The sequence below is a fragment of the Pinus tabuliformis genome, chromosome X (genome assembly GCF_031772625.1).
Source record: "Pinus tabuliformis cultivar Carrire ecotype Pingquan chromosome X, CPIR1, whole genome shotgun sequence".
Classification (NCBI taxonomy): Eukaryota; Viridiplantae; Streptophyta; class Pinopsida; order Pinales; family Pinaceae; genus Pinus; species Pinus tabuliformis.
In genome coordinates this window covers 382,780,408-382,788,273 of record NC_142308.1, presented here as the reverse complement: position 1 = coordinate 382,788,273, position 7,866 = coordinate 382,780,408, and the positions used below count along the sequence as shown (strand labels likewise).

General features: G+C 39.5%; 2 pseudogenes; both read right to left on the bottom strand.

Moving 5' to 3' along the window:
* Positions 1 to 578: 578 nt before the first annotated feature.
* On the bottom strand, positions 579 to 2,446 carry LOC149140136 (kinesin-like protein KIN-7N pseudogene; annotated as a pseudogene).
* Positions 2,447 to 4,638: 2,192 nt separating this feature from the next.
* LOC149140135 (kinesin-like protein KIN-7N pseudogene) lies at positions 4,639 to 6,506 on the bottom strand (annotated as a pseudogene).
* Positions 6,507 to 7,866: the final 1,360 nt, after the last annotated feature.

Genomic DNA, 7,866 nt, shown 5'->3' with positions numbered 1-7,866 from the left:
ATGAATTCTACCTTAACACTTCATTTGTTCAATTAGAAATGATCATGAAGTGAAATGAAACATAACAGTTTACATATGAAACAGAAGAAAAACTTATGCTAACTTTCATACCACAGGAATCTCAGAAGTCAGAGCTGTGTAATTTCATTAAAAATCTCTGTCAAAAACTGTACAATGAAGCTCTGTTACACACACCTCTCAGCACTCAGAATTCTCTCCCTCCCTCTTACAAATGATTATTTTAATACATTAAATAAACTATTTTAGAAAAAACAACAGATCGACCCCCAAAACAGGGGCGCTGTTTCACCTGCAGTTACAACAATAGAAAAGAGCGTTTCCTCTATTCTAAAATAAAACAGCGTTCCTCTAAAAATCCTCTGATGGCCGACACATGGAGCGCAGATCCCGTTGAATAAAGTCTGGAAATAGGAATCGAATCCTATTCTGTTGTTCTGGCTCCGTTTGAATAGCGGTCTTTTGTATGCCTTGATTCGGATAGAATACACAAAGCGTTCATTGCCTGTTGATCTCCTTTCCTGACCCAAAAACTTCAAGCTTAATCGACGAGGATAAGTTTACTCACAGTTGTTTAGCTTAAAAGAGTTCCTGTCTTGATCTGAATTTATAACCAGCGTGCTAAGGTTATAAAATTTGTGACTCGGCGATCACGCTCCAGTTGAGATTTTCTCTCCTCCTCAAGTTCAGCAGCTAACTTTTCCCTTTCAAGTTCAAACTTCAACATCTCGTTTCTTAGCTTCAAAATTTCCAGTTCCAGATTCTCTGAGTGAGATCCCTGAAGCTTTTTACGCAGCTCTTCAATCTCCCTCTTTTGACGCTTTAGCAGTGCAGCATCTGTCATTATTTCATTCACTTGAGCACAATTTGTGACTCGTTTAGCTCTGCTTGCAAATTGAAGGGTCCCGCGTGTTTCATCTGCATGAACCTCTTCAGGTGCAATAGTACAGATGATAGCAGTCTTGGCATTGCCACCCAGAGCTGGTTGTAGGATGCGGGTCAGCTTACTATCACGATAAGGAATATGTCCTTTCTGTTTTCCACCACCATCACTCAGTTTATTGATTACAGTACCAAGACTCATCAAACTCTTGTTAATGTGTGTTCCTTCCTTAAGACGGACGCCACCAGCTCCAGTCTTTGCAACTCGCTCAGAACCAGCTAAATCAACCAAATTTAGAACAGAAACTCTCACAGTATCCTTGTTATATGAACTTCCATCTAACTCTGCATCCTTGTCTCTGCTTTCAATAACCATCCGAAAAATCGTATGAGACCTGCTACTACGTACATTCATGTTTGTCTCTCCATCATGTCGGTGTGCTTCTCCCAGGCCAATGAGATCAAAAACTTGATCTGGGGTGTTCACACTTTCCTCTCTTAGACCTGCAACAAATATGCCACGCTCTAAGTTTTCATGGACTTGGAGTTTCTTGTTCTCTGGAGCAAGGAGGTCATTGATCTCTTCATTATAAATTTCCAGATAGGAAACTCGAATTAAGAATTCTCGATCAGATATCGACTGGATATTTTTTAAAACATTGTAGACAGACAAACGAATGATACCAAGGTCTTCCTGCGAACCCTGCATGGTGTATGTCTTTCCATTCATGTTTTTCCCATATGCAAATACAGTACCATTAAAGCCGTTAACGGCTGCCTCGATAACATCCTTGGTATGGACTTTGTAAATGTCCGCATTCTTTGAGTTGTATCCAAAAACATGATCAAAGGTATAAGAATATCCAGAGATGGGCGTTCCAAGAGCATTGTGAAGTGAAATGTGGTTGTCCTCCCCTGCTACTTTTCTCGCTATAAACTCAGGTCTAGGTGAGTAATATTTATCCCCAGGCAACTTTGCACAGTATTTATAGATAAGACTGACACTGGAATCACAGGTGACGGTAGCTCCAGATGATGAAACACGATAAACATTTGTTTCAACAGAACGTTGCTCTTGAATACAAGGTATATGATTTAGGTTGCTATTCACAGTCGTCTCCTTCATTGATTCCTCACTCCTGATTATCTCATATAATAGCTTTTGTTGCTTCTCATTACCTCTCTCAAGAAGAAGGATAAAATTTGATTTGTTTTGATGAACATGCCCACGAGATTGAATAAAGCTCCTTACTGTTTTTGGCAAATCAAAACGAATGATACAGCTACAACTTCGCACATCAATGTCTTCTTCAACAACATCGGTGGCTACCAAGACATTCACCTTGCTATGCTCCTCCATTTGAATATTGGTAAATCCACCTTGGTCCCATCTGAGTTGCAACACATTCCATTGTCGCAGGAGAATAAGAACAGGCATAATTGCAGTGAGGGCAGCAATTTCAAGAATTGATGTACCATTCAAGTTGCTGACAAAATATTTCTTAATCTGCTTGTGAGGATTGAGGCAAGTACTGTAGGACTCCATTGATATATTATGAAAAGTGAATATTCTGAATTGTGCTTGTGCAGGGATAGGAGCTTGAAGTCGCTGCCATTTGAAGAGCTGGAGAATAAATTACATATTCTAAAAAGACAACATTAAATGATTTCTTCTTCAAAACCCTATTTTGAAGAAGAATCAATCTCACACTGACATAAGACGGAGTCTAACATTGGATCCACTTGGGATGGCAGCTGCCGCTTCTTGGAGGTGCCAAGAACCGCAGAACTTTGGGAGAGCAGACAGTGCCTCCACCCCTTGGGCAATGGAGTCATCATCGACACAACTGAAACTGAACTCAAATTGATTTGATCTCAAGACTAAAATGACTGAGAAAATGACTTAACAATCTTTAAGCAAACTAAAACAAGATGCTGCCCTTATGGCTGCTTATTTATTTACAAAATCTACCCTACTCTGCTGTACAAACAATAGATCAGGTAATACTGAAATGCCAGATTAACCATTCAAGTAAACCTGAGAATGACGCCGGTTGAGAAAGCTTCCACCAGGCCATAGATGCAGTTGCTGGCAGCCCTTCATGCACGTAATGAGCCTGGTCACGTACAAGGCAGTCTGATCTATCAATCAAAGTGAAAAACATGTCCATATATGTTGCCATTGGATCGCGGAAGCCGGACTCTGTTGGCTGTCCCAACTCTGCAATGCATACTTCCAGCTGCACACTGTCAATGTAAACATCTATAGGCGATTCTATGATATCTTGTTTCGAATGAGGAAGGATTTCCAAGAACTTTTTAGGGTCTTGGAAATCATATGACTGAATTTGCTCATCTAAATCTTGAATCTCCATTTCGATTCTTTCAACAATTAACTCACAAAATTTAGCTTTGAAGAACTTTGAAGATTTCAACCAATGAAGCAAGGTACTGAAAAAAGCTTCATCAAATTCAGAATCTGCTAACTCATTTCTTATTCCTTCTACAGCTTCACACAGGGCAGGGTTTGCCACATACTCTACCATTGCATGAGTGAATCAACAAGCACTGGAATGTCTGGATCGAATTGGAGTTGCCAGGTGAATGGTTCAGCCTGCATATGTATCTGACTGCTGTCTACCATCAGCATCAGATCTACAATTTGATTTCATGTACTGGGACAAGACAATCAACAAGTCGAATTTTCTCCCCAGTATGGTCGCCAATATGTTAGCACTTGAAATTTCACCTCAGGCTGAGAAAGGTAAACCTCAAGGCAACATCAAACCACTTAGCCTCGTAGCTAGCCCTACGGGGCAGGAGAGGGCTCTCTCCGGTCTATCTCGGTGAGATCTTCAATGGGCGAGATGACCAATAAGGAATACTGATTTTAGGCTAGTAAATTGATAAAAAGGGGTTTTTAATAAATGATGGGGTTTTTCTGCGCTACATGGGGCAAAGAAACAACTTGAACGGAGAAATATAATAAAAAACACAGATTATCGACTGAGGCTAGGTAGGCAAGAAATTTAACATCAAATTGAGATTAAATGGGATGGCAAGACTGCTGAGGAGCTGACAAGGGCATAGAAGATGAATCCTTGTCAAACAGAAAAAAACATGAAATATTGAACAAACTTAAAGGCAGAGCATACAAATGATGAATTCTACCTTAACACTTCATTTGTTCAATTAGAAATGATCATGAAGTGAAATGAAACATAACAGTTTACATATGAAACAGAAGAAAAACTTATGCTAACTTTCATACCACAGGAATCTCAGAAGTCAGAGCTGTGTAATGTCATTAAAAATCTCTGTCAAAAACTGTACAATGAAGCTCTGTTACACACACCTCTCAGCACTCAGAATTCTCTCCCTCCCTCTTACAAATGATTATTTTAACACATTAAATGAACTATTTTAGAAAAAACAACAGATCGACCCCCAAAACAGGGGCGCTGTTTCACCTGCAGTTACAACAATAGAAAAGAGTGTTTCCTCTATTCTAAAATAAAACAACGTTCCTCTAAAAATCCTCTGATGGCCGACACATGGAGCGCAGATCCCGTTGAATAAAGTCTGGCAATAGGAATCGAATCCTATTCTGTTGTTCTGGCTCCGTTTGAATAGCGGTCTTTTGTATGCCTTGATTTGGATAGAATACACAAAGCGTTCATTGCCTGTTGATCTCCTTTCCTGACCCAAAAACTTCAAGCTTAATCGACGAGGATAAGTTTACTCACAGCTGTTTAACTTAAAAGAGTTCCTGTCTTGATCTGAATTTATAACCATCGTGGTAAGGTTATAAAATTTGTGACTCGGCGATCACGCTCCAGTTGAGATTTTCTCTCCTCTTCAAGTTCAGCAGCAAACTTTTCCCTTTCAAGTTCAAACTTCAACATCTCGTTTCTTAGCTTCAAAATTTCCAGTTCCAGATTCTCTAAGTGAGATCCCTGAAGCTTTTTACGCAGCTCTTCAATCTCCCTCTTTTGACGCTTTAGCAGTGCAGCATCTGTCATTATTTCATTCACTTGAGCACAATTTGTGACTCGTTTAGCTCTGCTTGCAAATTGAAGGGTCCCGCGTGTTTCATCTGCATGAACCTCTTTAGGTGCAATAGTACAGATGATGGCAGTCTTGGCATTGCCACCCAGAGCTGGTTGTAGGATGCGGGTCAGGTTACTATCACAATAAGGAATATGTCCTTTCTGTTTTCCACCACCATCACTCAGTTTATTGATTACAGTACCAAGACTCATCAAACTCTTGTTAATGTGTGTTCCTTCCTTAAGACGGACGCCACCAGCTCCAGTTTTTGCAACTTGCTCAGAACCAGCTAAATCAACCAAATTCAGAACAGAAACTCTCACAGTATCCTTGTTATATGAACTTCCATCTAACTTTGCATCCTTGTCTCTGCTTTCAATAACCATCCAAAAAATCGTATGAGACCTGCTACTACGTACATTCATGTTTGTCTCTCCACCATGTCGGTGTGCTTCTCCCAGGCCAATGAGATCAAAAACTTGATCTGGGGTGTTCACACTTTCCTCTCTTAGTCTTGCAACAAATATGCCACGCTCTAAGTTTTCATGGACTTGGAGTTTCTTGTTCTCTGGAGCAAGGAGTTCATTGATCTCTTCATTATAAATTTCCAGATAGGCAACTTGAATTAAGAATTCTCGATCAGATATCGACTGGATATTTTTTAAAACATTGTAGACAGACAAACGAATGATACCAAGGTCTTCCTGCGAACCCTGCATGGTGTATGTCTTTCCATTCATGTTTTGCCCATATGCAAATACAGTACCATTAAAGCCGTTAACGGCTGCCTCGATAACATCCTTGGTATGGACTTTGTAAATGTCCGCATTCTTTGAGTTGTATCCAAAAACATGATCAAAGGTATAAGAATATCCGGAGATGGGCGTTCCAAGAGCATTGTGAAGCGAAATGTGGTTGTCCTCCCCTGCTACTTTTCTCGCTATAAACTCAGGTCTAGGTGAGTAATATTTATCCCCAGGCAACTTTGCACAGTATTTATAGATAAGACTGACACTGGAATCACAGGTGACGGTAGCTCCAGATGATGAAACACGATAAACATTTGTTTCAACAGAACTTTGCTCTTGAATACAAGGTATATGATTTAGGTTGCTATTCACAGTCGTCTCCTTCATTGATTCCTCACTCCTGATTATCTCATATAATAGCTTTTGTTGCTTCTCATTACCTCTCTCAAGAAGAAGGATAAAATTTGATTTGTTTTGATGAACACGCCCACGAGATTGAATAAAGCTCCTTACTGTTTTTGGCAAATCAAAACGAATGATACAGCTACAACTTCGCACATCAATGTCTTCTTCAACAACATCGGTGGCTACCAAGACATTCACCTTGCTATGCTCCTCCATTTGAATATTGGTAGATCCACCTTGGTCCCATCTGAGTTGCAACACATTCCATTGTCGCAGGAGGATAAGAACAGGCATAATTGCAGTGAGGGCAGCAATTTCAAGAATTGATGTACCATTCAAGTTGCTGACAAAATCTTTCTTAATCTGCTTGTGAGGATTGAGGCAAGTACTGTAGGACTCCATTGATATATTATGAAAAGTGAATATTCTGAATTGTGCTTGTGCAGGGATAGGAGCTTGAAGTCGCTGCCATTTGAAGAGCTGGAGAATAAATTACATATTCTAAAAAGACAACATTAAATGATTTCTTCTTCAAAACCCTATTTTGAAGAAGAATCAATCTCACACTGACATAAGACGGAGTCTAACACAGCCTAACTTGGCCTAGATTTTGGCAAAGACTCTGCATTTTGTGGGACGAAGCACGCAGTAGAGTGTGTAATGGAGAAAGAGAGAGAATTTTGAGGAATTAAATATATAGTGCAGTGTCGTAATGGATTTGGGGGCGGGGGGGTGGTTGGGGGGGTTAAAGCCCCTCCTTCTTGAAAAAGTGCATGATTTTGTAAGGGATCAATGGTTTTGGGACCATAGTTGCTTGTTTTAGGGATTCCACGGTATTTGGACCATGGTATTTTGATGTTGTAACCCTATAATGTAATAATATATATAGGGTAAAATAATAAGAAGAGAATCGTGAGAATCAATCAGTGTTATAGATGAATTATTGTGATCTGTAATTTGGTAACAAAGGAGAGGCTCTACAGCTGAGTGCACAAAGGCCTGAAGAAGAGTCTACGACAGAGTGCGCAGACATCCTCCAGCTTAGTGCATGGGACAAGAGCTAGTTTTTGTTCAAATATTTTTTATGTTAAGAAACATTTCTTGTGGACGTAGCCCCACACTGGGGTGAACCATGGGAATTTTGTGTTTTCATCTACATATTTTCTTATTATCTCTTGTATGGTAGCAGTTATTATAGTTTCATTTTACTTCAGCACAGCCATGGTTTATGGTTTTATATGGCATGTTTAAGTGATTAATATAATGTGGCGAAGTGATTTATAAATTCTAAGAATAAGATAACATAATAATACCACATCTCCTAATCCTTCAAGGCTACAAAAACCTGGTTTTGCATCCTCCCATAGTCCCTTCGGGTGAGACAACAATCTGCTTGTAGGTAATTTCTGAAAGGGCCAGTGATCAAGGGTTTTGTTGGTGTGCAGTATATATTGAATCTGGGTCATCCCAAATCAATAAAACATGTACGTTTGGTCATATAAATTGGAAGAGAGTATAAATGACATAGTTTTAGAAAAAAATCCAAAATTCCATTTGTTTGGCATATCAGGAATTTTTGTTGGCATTGATGTTGAGATGGAGTGTTTTTGGTTGGCATTAATGTCAACTTGCTTATGGTGTCTCTCATGATACAAATGTTTGATGGTATAGGATCTCATGTTCCTTGTAGAAGTTTGTCCATCTAGGCTTCTTGCTCTTGATTATTGTAGAGATAGTAGTGTCTTATGTTGGTGAGTTCTAG